The 15,381-nt window shown below is 44.6% G+C and overlaps 1 protein-coding gene across 1 annotated transcript in view; it reads right to left on the bottom strand.

Annotated features, from left to right (window-relative positions):
- LOC119461596 (uncharacterized) overlaps positions 1-15,381 on the bottom strand; it is a 61,984-nt gene that overhangs the window by 11,631 nt on the left and 34,972 nt on the right. The window lies entirely within an intron of this gene.

The raw sequence follows: 15,381 nt of genomic DNA on the forward strand, positions 1-15,381 counted from the left end.
TAGCGGCACCCGTTCCGTCCCCGTCGTCGTAGTAGTAGTGTGTAACCAGTCTGAGAAAAATGAGAAAAAAAATTCCGAAGTTGTGTCCGTAGCGCGGAAACGAACCAGGGACCCCTCGCTTCCGAGCGCGCGGCGTTAGCCCACTACGCCACGAAGCGCACATAGACACACGCACCACGATGGCAATAAATACCCATCATTAACGAAAGGCCGCGTTTCTAGCGCGTTTCTAACGCGTTTGTGCTAGCGCCTTACGGCCCTTGTAAGAAGCTGGTGTAAGACGCTGTGGCCTCTCCGCCTTACCTTCAAAGCGTTTCGAACGCGCTGCCCAAGGCGGTGGCAAGTCAAGTTCAAGTCGAGGAGCGTTTATGAATACGGGGGGTATACTCTCTCAGCAGCCATGTGATGGCGTCGGCAAACGCGGTGCACGTTCCGGCATGTGTAAATGGCTGCGTAAGACGCTGTGGCCGCTCCCCCTTACTAGAGAGTACTGCACGTTTCTAACGCGTTTGTGCTAGCGTCCCCTTAAGCGGGAGATCCGATGATTCCCTCCGGAGCTTCGCCCACTCATCATCATTCACCCCGTGGATATGCTGTGATTTTTTTTCATGTTGCTCTACAATTTTCTCATTGACATTTTTCATGTAATTATAATATTTTAAAAGTTGATTGAACAATTAGCACTAATTATGTAATTAGACGGCATACAAAAAAGTTCTCTGAGTATCTCCAAGCTACGGCAAACAACGTACATTACCTTGGTTCTGTCCAGTTACGTGGCCGTTGCTTATTTTTAAATATTGGTGCATGATAGTTGGGACACCCTGTAGAGGGAATAAAGAGAGATTACAAAACCGCGTAATTTGGAAAAGAGCATGCATGAGAGTCGTTAAAATACAAGAAATTTCCTTATTTCTTCTTCATCGCGATGTCTTGTAATAACCAAATAAGTGTGACGCTCGACCTTGGCCGTTATGATTTCGCCTAAAGATAAAATGTGCAAAGAGATCCTTAAAGAGTGTGCAAATTCTTATTTGCTTGTGCATTCGTGCGTGCGTGCGGAGCAAGCACGCTTTTGTTCCTGTGGCGCATGTGCATTTTTGGCAGGTCGAGATAGCCCACAGTTATTTCCTTTCAGCGCTGTACTAACTGCAGGCTCGCCTCGTAAAGAAATGTTTCCCTTCTGGTATTGTGCACAAAGAAGATTGATCATTGAAGCGACCTGAAGAAGTAGAAGATGGAAAGAGAAGAGGGGGAAGAAAAGGGAATGTAAAGAAGAGGTGACTACTGGTGGCGTGCATCATATTTGTTCTATGTTATTATGTACAGAATCACTGCATATTTTTGCGCAGCCGGCAATAGAGACTGTGATGTGGTGGACATTCTTTGCTGAAGACTGTGGTGACCGCTTGGTTTTCAAGAAATGCCAAGTCCAGGACACGAATATAGTCTCGACCTTCCTGAATACATATAGAGAGGCGAGCTCGTCGGCATTGTCTTGGCTGAAGCTTCCATTTCGTCCAAAGAACTTCTCGATAAAGGGTCGGGAAAAGTATATCTTCCAGCATCCTTATTCGGCGAACTTGTTTTGAAGCCGCTTCAGACGTGCCCTAGCGTTAAGCCATCTCCATTTGATGTGTGGTGAGCTATTCTACAGTCATTGGAGATACAGCCGAAGCAAATATTGCAGCAAAACAAGCTCATTCAAACGTTAATGTCAGCAATGAACCATCGCGAGAGGCGCCGTTTCGAAATTGTACGACAAGGTATATTCGATGGCTCATCTGACTGTCCATAAAGTTGGATAAGTTTCTACGAGCAGGCTGCAGAATATAATGAACGGAAGACCGACAGAGATCTATAGTTAACATGCGACCACTTCGTGCTGGACTAGCAAGAAAATGGCATGAGTTTCGGCTGTTTGATTGGAAATCCGAACCATTGTCCAAACGGAAAGCAAGCTTTATAACAATCTTTCAAAGAAATCTAGTAGAACGATGGGGCCAGGCTATTTACTAGCGCTTCAAGGCTGGTACTCCACTATAATATTTCCTCGAAAAGCAACAGCCTCCTTCGGATTGCTGAGCCGAAGCTGTCGTTAAAATCTGTGTGAACGCTGAATACCCATAGCTGCCAAAGGAACTGTGGCGACTGGTGCAGGTTATATGTCCCGAAACGCTTGAAGCCATGTTAGAGCTGTTGCAAGCTTTTCCGAACTTTTGGATGGAGAGAGCCAACAAACATGGCGCAAAAATTTAGATTCAGGCATAGGCGCCGACTACGGGGAGGGACTCCGGGGCTCGAGCCCCCTCCGAAAATTTCCCGCCCCCCCCCCCCTCCCAGCGATTTGTAGCTTACACCTCCCCCCGCCCCTAAAGTGTCCTTAGCGGAGTTGTGTTACCCACATAATGTGAGGATTCTTTTGCGCTGCCTCTACCTTTTCACTTTTGTTGTGGCTAAAAGCTTACGGCATCATTGTTGGCGCGGACGTGCACGGCTTTTAATTTATACTTATTAAGCTGGCTCACTGGGCTAGTTGCTGACTTCCAACTGATTATTTTATTGACAGACGTGCTTTATATATGCATGTCAAGGAACAGATAGAAAGAAAAAGTATTTCCACTGACAAGGAAACAAACAAGAAAGAAAACGAAACCGAAAGTACTAAGAATCACGGTGGCCTGCTGCGCATGCCCTCACATTCCAAGAATCTGAGTTCCCTGTCAGATAGGGTAACCGACGATTTACTCACACACCCGCTTCTTTCCCTGACCATCTGAGCTGCCTCACAGATTAAACGTTCTTGCTCATTCCTCTTCTCACAGATAACTGTGGTGTGCTCGAACTCCGGGGCAAACCCCGGAGTTCCTTGTCAGTAGAAATACGTTTCTTTGTATGTGTTCCTTGACATGCATATATAAAGCAAGTCTGTCAATAAAATAATCAGTTGGAAGTCAGCGCTTGTCCGTGTCTGCTATTCGCCCCCGTGTTTACTCTCGCGCTGTGTATTACCAGTAATTTATACTTTCGCTTTATTTTGGCAAATCCTGATAATAGGAGGACAAGCGCATTAGAAGCACCAGCGGCGCTACCTCATCCGTGTTTCCTCACTTCAACTTTTTTTTTTATTTCCGCGGAGAACACCATGCACAGACACAATATAAACAAATATATACACAGGACAAAGTTTATTATTATTATTTAAAAAAAACCTGCAAACTTCAGTCATCCCTTCGGCAGACTCTTCTATCAACGTCATGTGAAAAGCACGTGAGTGATATTTGTCTCAATATTGATTCGCTTTCCAGTAGGCAATGATAACGACTGGCGACAAAAACAAGAAAAAGAACTCTTCTAATTATTTACAACATTTACTCATTAGGGATGGAAACATCGCCTCTTGCATGCAGAGGCCATAAATATGGGGTGTGTCAGCAAACACTTTCAAAATTTTTTTCAAGGTTGCCTGTGGCAGATAGCACAATTCTAGTTCATGAGCTGGCCTACTCGAAGAGGCGGACATTACTTACACAAAAAATTGAAATGCATAATCAACTAATTTACAAAAGTTCATCAATTAGGCTTTTACTATATTAACTCATGGCCCATGTTGCAATTTACAAATTCTAGCCGTGGAGTTCGCAAGGAGGATGCACTAGGAAGTAATTCTCAGGATGGCACCAGTTTCGAGATATTCACGAACATTGCGGCGTTCCAGTTACTTTTGTGCTTACCCGCCGTGGTTTTATGGCTATGGTGTTGGACTGCTAAGCATGAAGTCGCGGGATCAAATCACGGCCACGGCAGCTGCATTTCGATGGGGGCAAAATGCTAGAACACCTGTATACTTAGATTTGGGTGCACATTAAAGAACCCCAGGTGGTCTAAATTATTCCAGACTCCTCCACTACAGCGTGCCTCATATTCAGATCGTGGTTTTGGCACGTAAAACCCCATAATTTATATATCTATTCATACTTTGGTGTTTCGATGCATAAAACGACGTTTTGTTAAGAAAGTGATTGGCACGCTAATGCATTTCCCCGCAAAATTAGAGAATTACTTCTTCTTCTTCTTTCTGGGGTTTTACGTGCCAAAACCAGTTCTGATTATGAGGCACGCCGTAGTGGATATAATATATTGACACTGGTTTCAGCCTGAGAACTCCACAGCAAGAATTTATAAATTGCAACATGGGCCATAAGGTAATTAGCTAAAGTTAATTGGTTAATTTTATTAATTAGTCGATTATGCATTAAAATTTTTTGTTCAAGTAATGTCCGCCTCTTCGAGTAGACGAGCTCATGAACTAGAATTATGCGATCTGCCACAGGCAACCTATAAAAATGTTTGAAAGTGCTCGCTGAAACACCTTGTAAACTCAGTAAACTCAGTAAACGAAATGATGCCAAGCCGGATTCAGTCGAAATCAGAATAAATAGAAGTCTAGAAGTCATGCGCAGCAGCGATTATACGCGGACTTAAAATACAAAAAAACAGTGCAGTTTGGCCGGGAAGGCGAAGCAGTATTAGTGATAGCGAAGTAGAAGACAATTACACGAAGGAAGATTCTTACCGTATAAATCCGTGTAAGGATCGCACCCGTGTAAGGGCGTCACCCCCAACTTGGCAGCCAATATTTAAAAAAAAGGCATCCAACCGAGAAGCAATCACGTTCCATGAGCTGATTCTGATCGGGCTCAACAGCGAATTGTCGCGCGCAGCGTACTTTCGCGCGTCGCTACTGGATGTCGAGAGGAGGCGATCGCGGAGGTTTACGGTGGATTTCATACGCGTAGTTGGAAAAATGAGGTCAAATGGCTCGGTCCCATGAAAGGCCCGTCAAATTCGCAACAGAAAAGTGCTGCCCTTACACGAGTCTTACGTTAGTTATATTGGCCATATAAATTGTAGTAAACATTCACCTAAAATTAAAATAGCAAGCACGGACCATGTAAACCTGTAAATACCTGACTGGATGACCTCGAGCACTCGCTTTCACAATGCAAGCATTATGAAGAAAACCGGCAGCGGAGGCGAACGGTTCGCACAGCCGCGCGATTCACCACAACTCCAAAAAATTAGATCCATAGTCATTATCTGCCTATCTTTATGTCCACTACAGACGGCCTCTGTCAGTGATCTGCAATGACCTCTGTCTCTTAACTCTGCAATACTAGGGGCGCGGAAAGACAGCCCGGCAAGGAAGACAGTGCGCTTGAAGTTAGCAGCCATCCTTGCTCGCCCTTATCATTGCACCACCAATGATTACCAACAATTCGATATGGCACGCGGGCCGCATAAGCGTCATCCGCGCACAGTCATTCACAGCTACAGCAGGGCTAGAGGAGAAGACGCGTGCTCTCCTTCCCATCCACGTTTGATTACGTGACCTACAACAAACCCGAATATTGAGCGCGTGGGAAGATAATGATCATCAAGCCGTTATCATTTTCGGCGCACTGTTACGTGCTTTTTTCCGCACCCAGTGTATACGTGTGGCTCATTTATATGGCTTTTGGCACGTAAAAGCCAAAAGCCCGTATAACCCTAAGATGAATAAATTTATATGGCTTTTGGATTTAATACGGAACAGCACGGCGACGACAACAGCGAAAATTTGCCTGGAGTGTCGATATAATTGCTGTTGCCAGATAGCGAAAAATAGGAAATTGTTAGCAAAGGGTGTATGTATATATATATATATATATATATATATATATATATAAGAAGCCAACAAACAATGACACCAAGGACAATATAGGGGAAATTACTTGTACATAATAATTGCATTAAAGAAATGATAAATTAATGGAAATGAAGAGGGATTATTTCTCCTATGTAATTTCCCCTATGTTGTCTTTGGTGTCATTGTTTGTTTGCTTGTTATGATATGGTTAATAAAAATGGGGCCCCTCGGTTCCCTTTCTTCTCGTTCAATACATAACGAGGGCTCGAATCCGGCAACATTGATGCCTTCAGGTAGCGTATGTGGGTTTATTGACCAGTTGCCATCACCCAAAAAGATCACGTGCTCGTGACGCCTGTGGGAGAAAGGATGTTTCACATACGCCCCTAGGTTTGTGAGTGGTGGCGCTGGCTAACACTCCCAGGGTTAGTTCTAGTTGTAAAACATAAATACCCCAGAAAGTGGATGGGAAAACGGCTCCGCGGTAGCTCAATGGTGAGAGCATCGCACGCGTAATGCGAAGATGTGGGTTCGTTCCCCACCTGCGGACAGTTGTTTTTTCATCCCTTTTCATTTCCATCAATTTATCATTTCTTCAATTCAATTATTAAGTACAAGTAATTGCCCCTATGTTGTCCTTGGTGTCATTGTTTGTTGGCATCTTATGATGTAATTAATAAAAATCGGGCCTCTCGGTTCCCTTTCTTCTCGTTCACATACACACGCACACACACACACACACATATATATATATATATATATATATACGTGGGTAGGTGTCGGAAAGCTAGTCGGGCTCCAGCCCCCCTCCCCCCCCCCCCCCCCCGCCCCAGAAAAATGAAAACTCCGCCTATGATCTAGAGGAACTTCGACGAAAGACAAAATCCTGTGATACCTGTACTGTTGGTGGCGAACGGGGTGCTGACGACAAAAGGTCTCCGCGGGTCAAACTCAATACACAAGGGACCATATCGGGTCATGAAAGTGGCTAGGCAACAGGGACAGTTAAAGACTGTTTGGTACATTGACCCGAACGACGCTGTAAAGTGTTGAGTCCATAGCCAACGTTTTAAAGTGTCATCCCAGGAGCGATGAAAGAAAAGTTGGGGGGAGTGAAGCAACCTGAAGAAGATGGAAGGAGAAGAGGGAGCGGAAAAGGAGATAATAAGGAATAGCTGACTAATGGCGACGTGCATCATATCTGTTCTGTGCTATTATGTACAGTATGACTACGTAATGCCACTCATCCACGAATTACTATAGAACCGTAGAATGTTTTTTCAGGTGTCGGATATAACACAAGGTGCTGAGAAATTCTTAGAGAAAAATAATTTCTTCTGTATTAGCAAATTACCCTTCTACAAAATCAAAAACACCACTCTTACCACGAGAAGCCGCTGCTTCGTAAGCCAGAAAAAAGCACGAGAAGTAAATATGGGTGGCGACACCGCCTTCAAGTTCCCGCATCAGCACGCCGTGACGTCATTGATTTTGACAGCGTCTGCTAGGGCCTAGTTCGGCAAAGATCGACTACATTATGTTCTAAAAGAACCAATTAAAGACTGAATATATGGCAAGTAAATTTCTGAAACTTTCATTGAGCCAACGCAGCCTAAATAAAAAATACTTTGAAATCCGTGACGTCAAACTGACGTAACGGGTTGGGTTTCGGCGCGAAATTCAAAAATTGCAACTTTGCCCATTTTCTTTTCTAATCTAAATATTTTCTAAATTAACGTCAGCAGAGGTTTCAAAGAATGATTTATCGGCGTAAACTAAATTAGTGTTTTGCTTTAGTATCCCTTTAAGTCCTGTTTTGTTAACGAAATCAACCACTGTTTCGTCTATCACACCATATATATACCATAAGAGCAGATGCACGATTCCAGCAGTGAAACTGCTGATAACCATACTTTCTGTCAATCGCGGTGAACGCGAGCATCATACACGGAGGATGGAAAGATCTAAGAGGGAGCGTGACGTGATCATCTTGACGCATAGACATAAAAATATATCCAGAAGGCTCATGGGAAATGGGCCCTCACCACGCGGTGCAAAAACAATAATTTTTATCCGCTGAGCGTGTGGAATAGAACGCGCGAAGAGGGCGCCACTAAAACCTGCCGCGTACCAAAAGTGTCAGAGGCCTGTGCGGCACACGCAGCAGTCACAGCGTAAGCTGGAGAAGCGGCTCCATACGAGACTGTCATAAGATGTTTGAAGACGTTACCTGCAAGTACTGAGCATAGGAAAATAGTGTTTCAAATTGCATATAGTTGGGATCAGCTAGCGCAAGACAAGGGTAATGGGAGATCATAGGGGGAGGCCTTCGTCCTGCACTGGACATAAATATAGGCTGATGATGATGATGATTTATTGAAACGGCGAGCTGCGGCTTGTGCTGCTCACTGCGCAGCTGTCTGCTGATCCCGACTTTGCCTAGCTGGTTGCAGCCGCACGCTTGGCTCTACGATTCGCTATGGTAGCTTATGCAGTAACTCTAATCACGTGACTGCTTGCGCGCTAGACCCGGGGGGGGGGGGGGGGGGGGGCGCCGGTAGTCAAGCCTCAGTGTTATTCGGCGCCGCTGCATCCTGTTTTCTAATGCACTGTTTCATTTATAAGTTAACGTTGTTAAAGATATATCTGAGCCTGAAGTAGCTGTGTCATTAGCTTATAACATGCATTGTGACAGTGAAGTGTGTTGTGGAAGGTCCTTTATGTAGAGAAGGAATAACAAGGGTCCCAAAATGGAGCCCTGCGGCACCCCCCTGTTTTGGTATCTGAAAACTCGCCCGATAAATAAACTGTTAGTTTTCTTAGTATATAGAACCAATGATAAGTCCTTTGTCAATAGAATTCTTAATGTAGTCTGTTACAGTAGAACCGGGTGCTGCGTTTTCCCGGCTGTTACGTCGTTTAAATTTCGGCCAGTCCCGGCACAGCTCCCATAGAACCCAATGCACTGGTAACCCCACTGTTACGTCGCAACTGAGGAACCGTTCCCGCATCATACGTTGCGAACTGCCACCCCGCGCCTACCCGAGCGGCCATTTTGACTTTTCATGTCACTTGGCTTGGTTGCTTGACGATCGCATTGGCCGCCCAAACTGCGGGGGGCGACGCTTATGACGTATTTTCGTTTCCCGCCAGCAAAAGCCTGGCCCTTGAGTTCCGTATTTGCTATCTAAAGATGGTGTCTATGACGCGTTGCTGCCCTAAAATTGGTTTTGGCTCATAGGTGTTCCGTATGAAGTCGAAGGGCGATAACCCCGTCGCCGCGCGCCGTATGCCGTGAAGCGTGAAAGCATCTGAGGGGAGCCGACGACCGCGTCAAGAAAAGCAGGGAGGAAGCGCGCCTTCTTCCGTTGCGCTCGAGGCACCGGCGAGGGAGCGAGGGGGGAGGGATAGCGGGCAGCGTTGTGCTCTGGCATCAACTGCGTTGCGCGGTCGCGCGGGCCGTATCTTGCTAGCGATCTGCGTTGGGGGCAGAGTCTACGCAGTGTAGGTGCGTCGGCGGCTCGTAGCTTTGTGCTTGCTGTGTGTTCTCGGCGCCCAGTTTGCGTCGAAGCGATAGACAACGGCACGAAGGTCACTTCGCTCGCTTCTGCAGCGGCGCTTAAATTCCTCACGCCAGCGTTTGACAGCGCGTGCCCGCGCTCATCGAGTGTGATGTGTTCATGTTTGCCTGTGAGCGCTGACACCATGCTTGGTAATATAGTTAATAAGCGAATGTTTACAAGTTAATACAGACGATAAAACTACTATCCTTACTTTGTATAGCTGTCTACTAATTTGCTATCGCAATCGATACTTTGGCTGTCGGGCGAAACTACGACTTTCTTTCACGCGTAAGAATTAAAATAATATTTTGTGCAGTTCAACACTACTCCCATTTCTAAATTTTTCCTGCTTCCCGGCTTTTACGGTTTTTTTTTTCCGTCCCGTGAAAAACGTATCAGCGGGGTTCTACTGTAATGAGATGGCCGCCAACTCGGTTGAACTACCTGAACGAAAACCAAATTGGTAGTTATTCACGATATTAAACTCTTTCAAATAATTATTCAAGCGACAAACAAATAGCTTCTAAATTATTTTGCTAACAGAGAATAAGATAGAAACAGGTCGGTAACCAGAAATAATAGCCCTATCACCTTTCTTAAAAAAAGGGTGTGACTCTTGTGTTGGTAAGGGCGCACGGAAAAATTCCAGTTTTAAAGGTTCTGTTTATTCTGTTGGTCAACATTTCAGAGATTAAATGACCTACCATTTTGAAGTGGCGTGCGTGCTTGAATGCCATCTAATCCGGGTGAGGTATCCTTAAGGTTCATAATCACGGTGAGAACTTCTTCTGGAATAAGACTGAGCAGGCACTGTTTCCTTTAGTTGTTTGCTTTAGTTTATATGTATATATTTAGTTCATATATGTATATATTCATATACATTAGTTCAATGTTTCCTTTAGTTGATATGTGAACAAACGCTATCAGTGCCCGAAAATCCTCAAACTAGAATTTTTGTCTATTTAATTACAGCAAAAAAAAGGTAAATTCCAGGATGTTTACTTGGGATGAAGGAGTGCGCTGACCGCTGGTGACCAGTGAAAAAAAAATAATAATCTGAACTAACTTAAGTGATAATCTGGTGGCTGCCATGACAAGGCGAGGCGTGCATGTTTGTTAGCAAATGAACGATGCGTTTTTAAGGAACCCGTGGTGTTAGCGCCTGCACAGTCTTATTCGTGCAGTAGTATATTTGTACCGTTTCATCAGTAGATGCTGTTGCGACTTCAAAACAAGGCGGCTTTATGGATCCATCAGCGTGCATCAATGTGCGGTGCTTTTGGAGGTATACTTATTCGACTTATTTATGCTTGTAGTACAGTATTAGGCTGTCATCTTTTTTTTTTTCAGATTCCTACGGTGAATGTACTTCCGTGCAGTGTCACTGGGCCGAATGTTGTGAGCATTTGCAGCAATGACATGCCTGTTTCCGACAATGCCGCGTTAGATTCCTGCCCATTCTGCCAAGAGTTGTTCCTTATGTATTTAGTTTCGATGTAACACACAGAACATCTTCTGTTGATTTTGTGCGCTTTCTTTTTATTCTGTCGTGTCATGCGGCGTCATTTCTTATTATGGTAAATATTTTGAGCTTTGTCCCATTTTGTCCTAAAATAAGTTTGGTAATTGCGGAGCCAGATTATTCCAATTTGTATGTAGATATTGCCAGCTTAAACTGTTAGTGGTAGAACTAGCGCTCCTCCTTTTAAACATTTCTATATGTGTGTATTATTGTGACCAAGTTTTTTTAACCACTTCCCTGAAAGGACGTCCTCCGACAGGGGTGGTCTAAAAGCTCTTGCAATCAAGACTGCTGACCTGACGAAGATCTCGGAAAAGTGAATGTAGAAAAATATGTGCTGTGCGTGTAATACGTGTAATAAATGCTTCTAGCAATTTTTGCAATTCTACCTGTTACTCATTCTGTATCTGTTGCATTGCAACATTTGCTTTGACACCAATAGACCTAATTTAATTATGGGGTTTTACGTGCCAAAACCACCATCTGATCATGAGGCACGCTGTAGTGGGGGACTCCGGATTAACTTGGACCACCTGGGGTTCTTTAATGTGCACCTAAATCTAAGTACACGGATGTTTTCTACATTTCGCCCCCATCGAAATGTAGCTGCCATGGCCGGGATTCAATCCTGCAACCTTGTGCTCAGCACCTATTAGAAGAATACACCGATAGACCTATTAGACTAATAGACCAAAACACCCAATGGCATATTAGACTAATACACTAATAGACCTAATAGGCTGTATTAGTGTCAATAACGTAATAGGCTATTAGTTTTGGTATTAGAATTTTTGCTAGGGTTGCGTGTCTCGTCATTCAGTCGACCTTGAGCGAAAACGTGTCAACGACACGAAAGGTACAAAAAGGCTACAAACCCTCGACCTTTCTCATTTCTCTTATTTATTTTCTCTCACGGCCAAGGCATTACAGAGAGGAGTGGATGGTATCAAAAGAAACATTAATGCACATTTTAGGAGCATATTATAGTTACAAGTTGTCAACAAAGGCTTTTTTTGAATTCGTAGGCACTGAAGGTTGAAACAATGGAAGTGTGAACGTGGTTCCAGGCACCGCTCGTGGGAATGAAGAAATTAAAATGAAGGAGGTTAGTGGCAGGAACATGACATATCAACCTTGAACTGATGATCATTTCTGGAAGAAATGTGCAATGGTGGTAACAAAAGAAAGTCGCTTAAGTAGGATTGTAATGATTGTAAAGATGATTGTAAAAATGATTGGATGATGATTGTAAAGAGCTTTAAGTTGATGGAAGCTAGACTAAAATTATGTTTGATATAACCAAGAGTACAACTAGCATTACTAGTTATGTAGTCAACATGAGTTTGCCAGGAAAGGTTCTGAGAAATATAAATACCAAGCAGTAGCGCACCCAGGATCTCTGCCAGCGGGAGGTTGACAGTTTGCCAATACCATCTAAACAGCACTAATTTCGACTTCTTCACGGGAAATTGTAAAAAAATGCGCTTTTTGCGAGTGTGCAGACGATTGCACATCTTACATCTTAGTCGCAGCACTCAAATGCGTAAGGAAAGAAAAGGGGTTAAACAAAAGGGGGGGTTAAGTCGGCCTCAGGGGGGGGTTACAACCCCCGAATCCCCCCCCGTCGGTGCGCCACTGATACCAAGGTATTAGTAGGTGGAAACCTGAGTTAGGGGAACATTAAGAGAATAGGTACACGGTGTGTCGTGAGAAGTACGACGAGAAACTCTTATTGCCTTACATTTATTAATATTCAGCTTCATGAACAAAGTTTCACACCACGCATTTATATTACTTAGGTCGGACTGAAGTGTTAAATGGTCAGTAGCAGTTAACATTACACGTTAAATAATGCTATCATCCGCGAACGTTTTTATGGATGGATGCACAAATGTTGTTAGGCAGGTCATTAATGTATACAAGAAAGAGCAAGGGCCCTAGAACTGACCCGTGTGGTACTCCGGAATTCACTGGACAAGGAGCAGAGTTATGGTCATTAGCCGTTACGAATTGCGTCACAGAAAGAAGCACTCTATCCATTTTAGTACGTTAGGGTCTAAATTAAGCGCGCATAGTTTAAAGAGTAGTAATTTATGACATATGGCGGGAGTTGAACCCACGACTTTTGGTGGTAATTAAGGCACAGGTAATTAAGATAGAGTTAAGGCTCTCGAACCCTTGACCTTTGGCGGCAGTCGAACCCACGACCTTTGGCGTTAATGAAGATGAAGTTGATTAGAATAGAGTTAATTAAGGCACTCGAGCTTACACCCTTGGGTGGGAGTCGAACCCTCGACCTTTGGAATTAAGTGGGCTGACTGAGCGACGTACACTAAGCGAATTAAGGGGGATGACTAAGCGAATTACAAGGATGAGTAAGCGAATTCAGAGGAATCAGAGAATGTGAAAAAAGAGATTGTGAAACAAAGTACGTCATGTGTCCGTCTTTAATGCATCGGCACTCGGGCTTTCTTCTATGAATTGTTTTAACGTCACTGGTGCAGCAGAGAGAAAGGCACTGACACGCGGTACACAAGCGTCTCCCATGGCGAGGATGTGCGAATGCGCACACCAAGTTAAACTATCTTGCTCGCTGAAAGGAGACAGCACTAGCGCGCACACATCATAGCGTCGAGCACGCCAAGGAGGAGGCGAAAATGTGCGCATGGAGGCTGTCTTTTAGCCGTTGCGGCCTCCGCTTTTTGCGACGGTTGCGGGCGGCTCAGCGTATTTGAAACGTCTGGCCTTTTCCGTGGCTTTGGTGACGTGACACAAATTGTTCCATCACAGGGGCCAGTAGTAACAGTAGTCAGCGCTAGAGCACTGCACGGGTCCGGGCCGGCCCGCGGGTCGGGCCGGGCCGTCTGAAGCGTTTGTCGGCGGGCTCGGGCCGGGCCTGGGCTTAAAGCCGCGGGCCTGGGTCGGGCTCGGGCTTGAGGCCGCGGGCCCGGGCCGGGCTCGGGCCCGCTCATTGAAGGGCCTAAGTAGGCCTTCGAGCACACGCGACCGTTGTGCATTGCATGGTTCAATGCATTCTGTGCCAAGCTGAAGTGACACGTGCAAGATGACTGTCATCATCATCACCAGCCTATATTTATGTCCACTGCAGGACGAAGGCCTCTCCCTGCGATCTCCATTAACCCTGTCTTGCGCTAGCTGATTCCAATTTGCGCCTGCGAATTTCCTAACTTCATCAACCCACCTAGTTTTCTGCCGTACTGGACTGCGCTTGCCTTCTCTTGGTATCCATTCTGTAGCTCTAATGGTCCATCGGTTATCCATCCTACGCATTACATGGCCTGCCCAGCTCCATTTTTTCCACTTAATGTCAACTAGAATATCGGTTATCCCCGTTTGTTCTCAGATCCACACCGCTCTCTTGACTGTATATCTTATCAGATGACTATATCTTATCAAAGAAAATAGTAAAACAGATAAAGTTCTCATTTTTAACAGTGGAGCTGTTTCAGCCGGGCCTAATGTGTCCACTGAATCCAAAAATGTGGGCCGATCCTGGCAGCAGTGCAGAAAGGGTCCAAGCGCAATAGCACATACACCTGTGAACTAGCGAAGCTGAGCCTGGTTAATTCTAGCTAAATATGGTAGGAACTAATTGCCTATCGATAGGAAATTGATAGTCAATCAATAGCTAGTCGATAATCAATCAATAATCAATAAATTCCTGAAAATGCTGGGGATGACTTTAGCCTAGCCCAAATACGTGGCCAATATCTTACGATAGCCAATCGACAACCAATCAATAGCTAATCGATAATGGATCAATAATCAATAAATTCAGATAACTTGGTAGTGCTTAGCCTATCCCAAATACGTGGCCAATATCTTGCAATAGACAATCGATAGGCAATCAATAGCTAATCGATAATCCCAATCAATAATAAATAAATTCCGGGAAATGCTGGGGATGACTTGGTAGTGCTTAGCCTAGCCCAAAAGCGAGGACTAGTTAGGTTCCCATCATCTCCGCTGTCTCTTTAGCATTGCGTCGCCAGTGCAAGCTACGCAAATTTTTTTTTTCTTTTCCGCAAAAACGAACATTGTTTCCGCGTAAGGAAAAATAAATTATACAAAGAACCACTCCTGAAACCATTTCCATGTTACCGCTTTTTCGATCGCACTATTACCAGTTTCGATACTATGGTATTATTTTAGCGCTAAGGACAGTTACTTTTGTGCTTCAATGCATAAAACAGCGTTTTCCTCAAGTTAACTGGAACGCCCATGCATTTCGTCGGACATTTTGAAAATTAATATATCGAAACTGGTTCAGTCCTGAGAATTCGTTCCAAGTCTTGCGAGCTCAGTGGCTATAATTCGTAGATTGAAAGATGTGCCGTAAAATAATTAATTAAAAAGGTAATTCGTGTAATTATGTTAAATATTCAATGAGGCGTTTTGACCATCCATTAGGCCAGTAAAAAAAAGAATTTTTTTCTTACAGGCCTGGCCTGGTCATGCACACGCGGGCCCTAGCTAAGCTTAGTAATGAACGCCCGGGCCCGGGCTGGTCTCGGTCATGTACGCCCGGGCCCGGGCCGGGCTCCGGCTTTGTATTACGGGCCTGGGCTGGGCTCGGGCCGAAAAAT

This window comes from Dermacentor silvarum, chromosome 8 (genome assembly GCF_013339745.2).
Source record: "Dermacentor silvarum isolate Dsil-2018 chromosome 8, BIME_Dsil_1.4, whole genome shotgun sequence".
NCBI lineage: Eukaryota > Metazoa > Arthropoda > Arachnida > Ixodida > Ixodidae > Dermacentor > Dermacentor silvarum.